At 45.1% G+C, this 11282-nt stretch overlaps 1 long non-coding RNA gene across 1 annotated transcript; it reads right to left on the bottom strand.

Annotated features, from left to right (window-relative positions):
• Window positions 1-822: 822 nt before the first annotated feature.
• LOC147009873 (uncharacterized) lies at window positions 823-10593 on the bottom strand. The gene is made up of 5 exons (XR_015052900.1): window positions 10579-10593; window positions 10232-10402; window positions 2570-2740; window positions 2014-2074; window positions 823-1091 (listed from the first exon to the last, which is right to left on the bottom strand). It is a non-coding gene; the product is annotated as an uncharacterized LOC147009873 (long non-coding RNA).
• Window positions 10594-11282: the final 689 nt, after the last annotated feature.

Here is an 11282-nt window from a genome sequence, read left to right on the forward strand (position 1 = left end):
TGATACTAATTTTATAGACTCCAGTGAGGCATCCTGTGTTGTGTACCCAGCCAAAGGATACAAAGGAACTTAAAATCTATGAAATGTTAAAAAACAGCTGCCATTACAAATGCTTCTCAGACTCAGAGAATCTCAAACACTGGGCCATGGCACCTGCCTCAAAGATTTGCGCAGTTCCAAAATCTCCTTAAAATAAACGCTGTTATGCTGTAACACGTGATGCTATGCAATGCAACGTCGCATGATTCTGCAAAACCCAAGGCAGCACCACATCACGGGATGGAGCACCACGTCACGCGATGGAGCACCACGTCACGGGATGGAGCACCACGTCACGGGATGGAGCACCACGTCACGGGATGGAGCACCACGTGGTGAACCACAGGTCAACCCAACACGAAGCCGCACGTCGTGACTCGATGTCACAACTCCCTTTCCACAGGATTTACTACACCAGTGGCGAGATGATGTGAATGGGAACTGCAGTGGTGATGGGATCAATCTGTCCAAGAGAGTATGATCTTATGGAAGAATTCCCATGGGAAAGAAAAGGGAATGAACAATAAAATGAAGAAAAGGGAAAGTAAAGCAAATGTGACCGCGCGATTTTCCTTCCCTCCTAAAACAAGATAATAATCACTGACGATTTCTCCCATAGACCATCTTGTGTTTTGGAGGTTCAAGTACTTGGTGTCACGTGGACGATGTCTGCTGACGCGGATTGGTCACACTGAAACATTGTGCTTCGAAAATGGCCGAATCAAAGGGAATGACACTCGAGGGGACGGCGTGGTACCCGACCATGTCATGAAAACACAAAGGTGAGGAGCTGAAGAGTTTATTGCAAGCTACAGACACATGATCGATGGACAAACATGAAATAGAGATTTTACATTCATTGATGTAATGAGGGGTTCGTATTTGAAGAGAAACTGTTCATGTTTATAATCATTGTTAACAATCAACACAAAGCAGGAACATCAAGCAAAGGAAATGGTGAAACAGGTGTCTTGTTGGAAGAATGAGATGAGAAGATGTGAGGAGGTGTGTCCGGTCCTGGTCCTGGAACTCTTATTCAACCTGATGAACCACTTGGGGTGAGAAGGAAAGATGTAATTACACGGATTGTTCATGGGATTGGTTAATCATGTCAATAAGTTATACCAAGCAGATCCTCCCTTCGACTTCATCAACAACGATTAACATTTTAGACGAAATGTGGATGTCACACACCCACCACAACCCAAACTCTTATCACTTCATATTTTACCATGGTATCTTGAACAAAACAACCCGAAATATAAAGGAAAGACACAGCTCCTGTAACTGTAACAGTAATCTTGACATTCCCCCAGAAGTGTGATGTTCCTCTGGGAGGAATCAGCACCTGTTCTCACGGTGTCACAATGATGGTTTTAATTTCGAGGAATCGGTACTAGAACCCAGGATAACAAACCTCGATGTTGAGTGAAACACTAAACTACCTGCCTGACGGCTGCCTCCCATCAACGAGTGGTTCATGGATTGATAAGTACAAGGTGGGGTGGGGGATGGAGGGGTGGAGGGGTCGGGGTTCATATATCTGACAAAATAATTTGTGCTGTAAATAATTAATGTACATAACAAATGCTGGGTCGAGCACATGGTTGGAAATAACACAGATTCGAGATTATGTTGAGATATAATAAAGTTACTTAAACGTTACATCTGACAAATGAACCCCATTGTGATTGTTACATTCCCGACAACGAATCGACATGTTGTTCATCACCACGTGTGATGTATCTTGAACGAGAGTGTGGATGGTTTTTTCAGCGATGTTTTCCTTGAATTATTCGATACATTCAGGTTAATTATCGTGTGGACGTCACAGTGTTACATCATTCAAAACTTTAGCAAAGATTATCAAGAAATATTTTTGAAAAGTTGGTGAAATTAAATACACATTGTGAGTGATCTATGAAAACATTGATCACTCGACATTTGTGAAGTTTAAACCGGAACTGCACTTACCTCTTGGTGATCCATCATCTATCAACCTGGATATTTACCGGATAACCACCAAGGGAACCTCCTGTGGAGAAACACCGATGGGGTGGAAATGTGAAGATGGAAGACATTGATTTGTGGAAAAGAAGTTGATGGGGGTTGTGGGGGTGGAGGGATGGTGGGTGTAGAGAGAGGGGGAGGGGGAGGGGTGGGGGTGAATATATGGTTTGGGTAAAGAGGGGGGAGGGATGGTGGGGTAGAGAGAGGGGAAGGGGGAGGGTTGGGGTGAATATATGGTTTGGGTAAAGAGGGGGAGGGATGGTGGGGGAAGAGAGAGGGGAGGGGGAGGGGTGGGCGGTGGGGGTGAATATATGGTTTGGGTAAAGAGGGGGGAGGGATGGGCGTTTGGTGAAGAAAGGAAATGAAGATGACATGTAATGAGGAGAGGAATGTGAAGATATTCATGGAGATATTGATTCTCATTTACTGTGAAATAGTTTGGACAAAAATTACTGAAAGAAAAAGTGAAATCTCGAATGTGTGAAAATGAGATTATCAGGAATGTCACGTTTATATTTACTTCGAAGGATTTTCACGTTTGTAAAGTGTTGAAGAAGAAGACACGTCAGGTCGTCCTCGCTGATCTGGTCCATCATGATCCTCTCCTGGTTCTGGTTCCTCCATCATGGTTGACGACACAACGAAGGCCAAAGAAAGGAGCATCGTAGTCAATATCAGGAACTTCATGGTCCTGCAGCACATTAGAGTGGGTTTTGTGATGGAGGTGATCCAGAGATTATTACCCTCACCAAAGGAGAGGATGTTGCATTTGGGTCCGTTTGTCTGTCCGTCTGTCTGTCTTTCTGTCCGCACAGAACTTTCGTGTTTTTCTCCACAACCAGTTGTTGGATTGAGATGAAATTTTCCATATTGGTCCGACTGTTCCTCTACAATGTTTTAATGATAATAACGACATCGTAAGTCACGTCGTTTGGCAGCCATATTTTAAAACGGAAACTCTGAAACTGCACGAAGGAAGATATTGAAACTTGCCACACAGCAATTCTGATGAATGAGTGTGATTTTTGCGATGTCATCGGTGCTCTTGTTTTGACGTCAAAATTGCCTTCTTCTTCTTCTTCTTCTTCTTCTTCTTCTTCTTCTTCTTCTTCTTCTTCTTCTTCTTCTTCAGCGACAACCATTATCCCACTGTTTTTAAGGAGTCAGCCACTGGGAAGCTTTGCCCGAGCCTTCATAACCGGCTGACCAGGCTTGACGGTTGACAAGTTATTGCTGGAATTTGGAAATTGGCCATGGTGCTGGGTGCTGGGGATAGCTCGCCTACTCTTCACGAAGGACACCATGGAATGAGAGAAGATTTGTCTCCCGACCATCACCATCTTTCTCTGTTTCACTTACTGCTTTCCAAATTCTACAACCTTAAACGCTTTCTTTGTCTTTCTTAATTCTTGCCATGAGGACTTGACATCCGAACATCCTCAAGCAGAATTTCTCAATGTGGGAGACTTCAGTGGACAACACAGAGAATGGCTGAAATCTTCCCCCATTTTTGTTGGGGGGGGTGGGGAGGGGGTTGAAAATCTAACGTTTCCCTTTCTAAAGGATTTGGAATAAATTATCACGCACCCTTAACATATCCCAGATCGCCTTGACCACACCACCATTACCTTAGATTTGTTCTTCACTTCCAATCAGGTGCATTACATCGAAACAATTTCACCTGCAATTCGTTCTTCTGACCACAATCCTGTGAACATCCCTTTACTTTCCCCAACTTCTCATCCGACTACTCCGACGTAACGTCAGTATTGGCATTTCAATAAAGCTGACTCGACTGGTTTATGAAACTTCTTTCTGACTTTCCCTGGAAAGACCTCTCCCTCTCCTTGGGTGATGCCTCCATCTATGCTGAATGTTTCGCTGAGGTTATTGTTGCAGGAATGGAGGCTTATATCCCCTTCTCTTTCAAATCCACCTCTCCAACCAATTCTGCTCTGCGTCCATTCGTGTAAGGGATGTCGCATCTTGAACATGGAAAAACTCTTCTTCCTCTGACTCGTATTCAGCTTTAATATCCGCCAGAAATCATTGCAAACATGTTATTCATGAGGTGAAGCATTCCTTTATTCAAAAGAAATGTGACAACCTCTCATCTTCTTTCACTAATAGATCTTTCTGGTCCTGAGCTAAATATCTCCAACAACTTCTGTTGCTCTAACTTTCCTTCAGTTTTCGTTTCAGATGATGCTCTCGCTGTCTCTCCGACCAATAAAGCAACTCTTTTTGTTTCTCATTTCTCCTCCAACACCACACTGGATGACTCGAACCTTCCATCAACCTCTGCTGCTCCCCTCATCAATCCAATGTCCCTCCCCATAATCTCTTTTCACGCAGTCAAAAAAATACTTCTCTCTCTGGAAAAAAGCAAAGCCTACGGGCAAGATGCCATTCCTCCCTGTGTCTCAAATGAATATGCTACAGAAGTAGCACCCCGTGCTTGCTCGTTATTTCGTTTTTGTGTAAAAACCCAAAAACTTTTCCTCTTACCTGGAAACATGCCTCAGTACAACCTATTTTAAAGAAAGGTGATCATTCAAACCCTTCCAACTACCGTCCGATTGCTCTGATTTCCACTGTTTCCAATGTCCATGAATGTCTTCTCCATTCCCATTTTCTCAAGCATCTTGAATCTCACAGTCTTCCATTTGACCACCAATGCGACTTTCGCAAGGCAATGTCTGCAGGTGATATGCTTTCTTACATTACGAATGTCGGGGCCTCTTTTCGAGATGATGAGAAATCCTTTGTTGTCGGCCTTGATATCTCAAAAGCCATTGACAGAGTTTGGTATCGGGAACTGATTTCCAAGCTTCCCTCTTTCACCTTTCATCCTTCACTCTGCTCTCTCACATCGAGCTTTCTCTCCGACCACTCTATCTCTGTAATTGTTGATGGTTCGTCATCTCCCCCTTCCCCATCAACAGCAGTGAACCTCTGCGTTCCGTTCTGTCCCTAACACTTTTCCTTCTTTTTGTCAATGACCTTCTTTCTTCCACAAACCACCAAATGCACTCGTATGCTGACGACTCAACATGACATTCCTCAATGTCTTTTACATGTGCCCCATATTCCCTCACTCGATCGACATCTCGTTTCATCACAGCCACCTCTTTAAATTCGGATTTGGACAAGATCCCAGTGGGGCAAATGTAATCAAGTTAAGTTTATTGTTTAAAAAACTCAATGTCTTCCTCTCTCTCTCTCTCTCTCTCTCTCTCTCTCTCTCTCTCTCTCTCTCTCTCTCTCTCTCTCTCTCTCTCTCTCTCTCTCTCTCTCTCTCTCTCTCTCTCTCTCTCTCTCTCTCTCTCTCTCTCTCTCAAACTACTCTCAACTCTCCAATCTCCCTTGGAAGCTCCAGAATTACACCAAGTGATTGAATAAACCTCCCAGGTATGACTCAAACATCATATTTATCCGAGAATCCACATATTATGCAAATCACTACATCTTCTTCTTTTTCTTCTTTCGGTTTGCTCCCGTTCGGGGACGAAACAGCGAATCATCCGTCTCCATTTCGCTCTATCCCCCACATCTTCCATTGACACTCCAACCACCCACATGTCCGCCCTCACCGTATCCATGAACCTCTTTTTTGGCCTTCCTCTTCTCCTCCTGCCTGGCCGCTCCACCTTCAACATCCTTCTCCCGATATACTCTGCTTCCCTCCTGTGCACATGTCCAAACCATCTCAATCTCGCCTCTCTCACTTTATCTCCAAACCGTCCCACCTGCGTGGTCCCCCTCATATACTCATTTCTTATCCTGTCCATCCTCGTCATTCCCAACGAGAATCGCAGCATCTTTCACTCTGCCACCTCCAGCTCCGCTTCCTATCTTTTTGTTCGCACCACCACCTCCAAACCATACAACATTGCTGGTCTCACTACCTTCTTATATACTTTCCCCTTCACTCTTGCAGCTACCCTTCTGTCTCAAATCACTCCTGCAACTCTTCTCCAACCACTCCATCCTGCCTGCACTCTCTTTTTCACTTCTCTCCCACACTCTCCGTTATTTTGGACAGTTGATCCCAAGTATTTAAACCGATCAACCTTCCCCACCTCAACTCCTTGCAACCGCACCATACCACCACCCTCCCTCTCATTTACGCACATGTAATCCGTCTTACTCCGACTGACTATCATTCCCCTTCTCTCCAGTGCGTACCTCCACCTCTTGAGGCTCGCCTTAGCCTGCTCCCTACTCTCCCTACAGATCATGATGTCATCCGCGAACATCATAGTCCATGGAGTCTCCAGTCTGATCTCATCCGTCAACCTGTCCATCACCATTGCAAACAGGAAAGGGCTCAGAGTCGATCCATGGTGCAATCCCACTTTTACCTTAAACCGGTCCGTCATTCCTACCGCACACCTCACCGCTGTCACACTGTCCTCATACATATCCTGCACGATCCTCACATACTTCTCCACCACTCCCGACTTCCTCATACAATGCCACAACTCCTCTCTTGGCACCCTATCATAAGCTTTCTCTAAATCCACAAACACACAATGTAACTCCTTCTGCCCTTCCCTATACTTCTCCATCAACATTCTCAAAGCAAACATCGCATCAGTGGTGCTCTTTCCTGTCATAAACCCATATTTCTGTTCACAAATCGTTACCTGTCCTCTCAACCGAGCTTCCACTACTCTTTCCCACAACTTCATCGTGTGGCTTAACAACTTTATCCCTCTGTAATTTCCACAGCTCTGCACATCACCCTTATTCTTGAAAATCGGAACCTGTACACTTAATCTCCACTCCTCCGGCATCCTCTCACTTTCCAAGACTTTATTAAACAATCTGGTTAACAACCCCACTGCCATCTCTCCTAAGCACTTCCATGCCTCCACTGGTATACCATCTGGGCCAACCGCCTTTCCACTCTTCATCGTCTTCATAGCAGTCCTCACTTCAACCTTACTGATCCACCCCACTTCCAGATTCACTATCTCCACCTCTTCCAACCTTCTCTCTCATTTTCTTCATTCATCAGCTCCTCAAAGTACTCCATCCACCTTCTCAACACACTCTCCTCGCTCGTCAGCACATTCTCATTTGCGTCCTTTATCACCCAAACCTGCAGGATATCCTTCCCAGCTCGGTCGCTCTGTCTTGCCAATCGGTATAAATCCTTTTCCCCTTCTTTTGTTTTCTTTTGTCGTCATATGCCTTTTTCTTAGCTTTTGCCACCTCACTTTTTGCCATTCGCTGCCACTCCTTGTACTCCTGCCGACTTTCTTCATCTCTCTGACTATCCCACTTCCTTTTCGCCAACCCCTTCTTCCTTATACTTTCCTGCACTTCCTCGTTCCACCACCAAGTCTCCTTATCTTCCTTCCTCTGTCCAGATGTCACACCAAGTATCTTCCTAGCTATCTCCCTCACCACTTCTGCTGTAGTTGCCCAATCATCCCACCCATCTTTACCACCATCCAACGCCTGTCTCACCTCCTCCCTAAATTCCATGCAACAGTCTTCCTCCTTCAGGTTCCACCATCTGGTCCTCGGTTCAGCCCTCACTCTCTTACTCAACCTCATCTCTAAAGTCATCCTGCAGACCACCAATCGATGCTGTCGAGCGACACTCTCCTCTGCCAACACCTTACAGTCACCAATCTCTTTCAGGTTGCATCTCCCGCTTAAGATGTAATCCACCTGTGTGCACTTTCCTCCACTCTTGTATGTCACCCTGTGTTCCTCCTTCTTCTTGAAATACGTATCTACCACTGCCATTTCCATTCTTTTTGCAAACTCTACCACCATTTGCCCTTCCACATTTCTCTTGTTGAGACTGTACCTATCCATCACCTCATCATCCTCTTTATTCCCTTCCCCAACATGCCCATTGAAATCTGCTCCAATCACCACTCTTTCATCCTTGGATACACTCTCCACTCACTCCAGAAATCTTCTTTATACTCCATCTCACACCCCATATGTGGGGCATATGCACTGATGACATTCATCATCACCCTTCAATTTCCAACTTCACACTCATCACTCGGTCAGACACTCTCCTCACCTCCAACACCCTCTTGACATAATCCTCCTTCAGGATTACCCCGACACCATTTCTCCTCCCATCAACACCATGGTAGAACAGTTTGAAACCACCTCCAATGCTCCTCACCTTACTCCCCATCCACTTGGTCTCTTATACACACAGTATGTCCACCTTTCTTCTCTCCATCATATCAGCCAACTCTCGCCATTTGCCAGTCATCATCCCAACATTCAGAATTCCAACTCTCACCTCCACACTTCCACCCTTCCCCCTTTCCCACTGCCTCTGGACTCGCCTTCCCCATCTCCTTCTCCTCCTTCACCCAGTAGTGGCACAATTTCCACTGGTACCCTGCTGACCACCGGTACCGGTGGCAGTTGTTGGTAACCCGGGCCTCGACCGATCCGGTATGGAAATTCGTTTTGTTGTCCGCAAAATGATTTGGCATAGGTTTTTACGCCGGATGCCCTTCCTGACGCAACCCTGGTCGCCTCTTGCGACACACAGGGATATGGTACACCTATTCTCACCGGGGCATACATGCAAATAACTACATCTGCCTCAGAGAAATGAGGAGTCCTGTTCACATGTTGATGAAGCTTCCCCTCTGTACAGTTGCTCCAACGATATAAAAGATTGATTCACCATTGTATGGAGAACTGCTCTCACATCTGGGGAGGTTCCAGCTCCACGAACAAACTGGACAGAATTGAATCCAAAGTTATTCGACGTGTGAACTCCAACAATGTGACCTCAAAACTCGACCCGCTCAAATTTCGCCGCATGGTCGGGTCTCTTTCTCTTTTCGACAGATATTACTTCGGTGTATGCTCGCAAGAACTTGCTGTTTGTGTACCTCCACCATTTCCGAGAGGAAGAAATCCTCGACAAGCCACTGCATCACGTGATTATTGTTTGGCCATTGGCAATTCAAGGGTGGGCCATGATGATGTTTGTTTCTTCCCCTCCACTGCCAAACTCTGGAACTCTTAACCTTCTCATCTCTTCCCAAACACGGATGATCTTCCCCTTTTCAAAAAGCCGATTTTTTACTTTCTCAAAAACTCTTAAACTATTCTCTATTTCCTTACTTTTCCATTCATGCAATTCATTTAATTTAGGCTTGGCCTCGTTGAGGACGATTCAGTGCGTGTCTGCAGCCTTCAACATAAAAAAGGGGAATGTTAGGACAGCCTCGGAGTACACACACTCACCTCGAAGCTGTCGAGCCCTCAAGGATATCCTCGGGGTACGCACACTCACCTCGAAGCTGTCTAGCCTGTAAGGATAGCCTTGGGGTACGCACACTCACCTTGAAGCTGTCTCGCCTGCAAGGATATCCTCGGGGTACGCACACTCACCTCAATGCTGTTTGGCCTGTAAGGATAGCCTTGGGGTACGCACACTCACTTTGAAGCTGTCTTGCCTGGAACGATAGCCTCGGGGTACGCACACTCACCTTGAAGCTGTTTGGCCTGTAAGGATAGCCTCTGGGTAAGCAGCCTCACCTCGAACCTGTCTCGCCTGGAACGATAGCCTCGGGGTACGTGGGGTACCTTGAAGCTGTCGAGCGGGGGTTGGAATCCTGCCTTCGCTGTGAAATATCATCCTGGTGCTTCACAAGCAGGGAGATTTATCAATGCTGATAGTTTATGCCGTCCTTTTGATGCAAGCCAAACTGGGTATCCCATCTGGGAGAAAGAGTCAGTCGACGTTCAAGACCCCACAGTGTTCTTCATGAAAAATAGACGAGACATTCCAAAACACCCAGAAACAAAATGCCAATCACTGCCCTCACCTCCGGGGACACTGAATCAGCGGCACATCTGTGGCCTCACAAAGAAGAAGCGTGAAGTCGTTACACAATGCAGTTAAAATTCCGAGGTTTTACCCAAACCAGCATGTTTCACAACACAGTTCATCGTTTTCAGATCGCCGTGACAATGCAAACCGAAGACCCTCCTTCATATTTACAGAAGAGTTTATTCGAACCTGGTATCGAGAAGGTAATAAAATAGTCTCACCAGAAGTTTGAAAGTAACTTTAAAATCTCTCATTACAACGAACCAACAGAACTGTAATTATCGAACAAGATAATCTCGGACAAGAAAACTAATCTCATGAGAACGAACGATTCCCCAAACTTACCGACTCTTTCCAATCAAGTGACACAGGACGGATCAAAATCAGGTGAACAGGTGTTGAGATGATCTCCGAGTGATGTGGAGCAGAGCGAATCGTCCTTTTATCAGAAGCCAAATTGATGATTTGACCCGATTTGTGTTTCTCAATATGTAAATCAATCAATGCCAGGTAAACCTGGATGCTCCGACAAAGCAGAAAATGAAAAAGAACGATTTACATTTCAAACAAACCCAAATACATCACTGAGGATATGGCAATACAGGATGTGCATAAAGTGCTTGTGTGCACAATAGCATCAAACTATAAACATCAGATGAAAGAAAAATAGGACTACGGGACCTGAAGCTCACCTGGATCAGCAGAAACAGTGAAAGACGTCATAAAACTTGGAACTTTGTTCATCTGCTGAATCTGGTTCGATATTTAATTTTCCATCCTCGTTCATGAGCGTCTGTGTCGCCGAAGCAGCTTCTTGAGCAAGTGTTATACTAGGTGGTTTGCCATTGCCTTCCCAGCAGAAGATCGGGCAGGAATTTATAACTTGGTCATGGTGCCGGTGATAGCTCGCCTTCTCTTCCTGAAGGGAATCGTTGGGATCTTTAATATGCATCAACGAATGTCGGAAGACAAGACGCACAGTCGTCCATCGGAGGAACGACACACACATTGATGATTCATTCTGTGAAACACCAGAATGTCATTTTGTAGCTTGGCCGAAATTCAGGTGAACAGGTGTTGAGATGATCTCCGAGTGATGTGGAGAAGAGCGAATTGTCCTTTTATCAGAAGCTAAATTGATGATATGACCCGAGTTGTATTAAATCAATTTGTTCGTGTTGAAGATTTCCTCTTTACGCATTTGTAATTGTTGTGAATGAATAAAGCCATTGCTCGTCACTCATAAAATATTATTTGAACTTCGGTAAATGCTGCAGTTGAGAGGATTCCATTGTAAACATGATTATCCATGTATTCTGTTATATTTGCTTTCTGTGAAAACAAACATCAGGCTTCAGTTGATGTTGATTTGTGATATTGATTTGTCGTTTTTTGA

This window comes from Eptatretus burgeri, chromosome 17 (genome assembly GCF_056783735.1).
Source record: "Eptatretus burgeri isolate ZD-2024b chromosome 17, Ebu_testis_v1, whole genome shotgun sequence".
NCBI classification, from domain to species: Eukaryota; Metazoa; Chordata; class Myxini; order Myxiniformes; family Myxinidae; genus Eptatretus; species Eptatretus burgeri.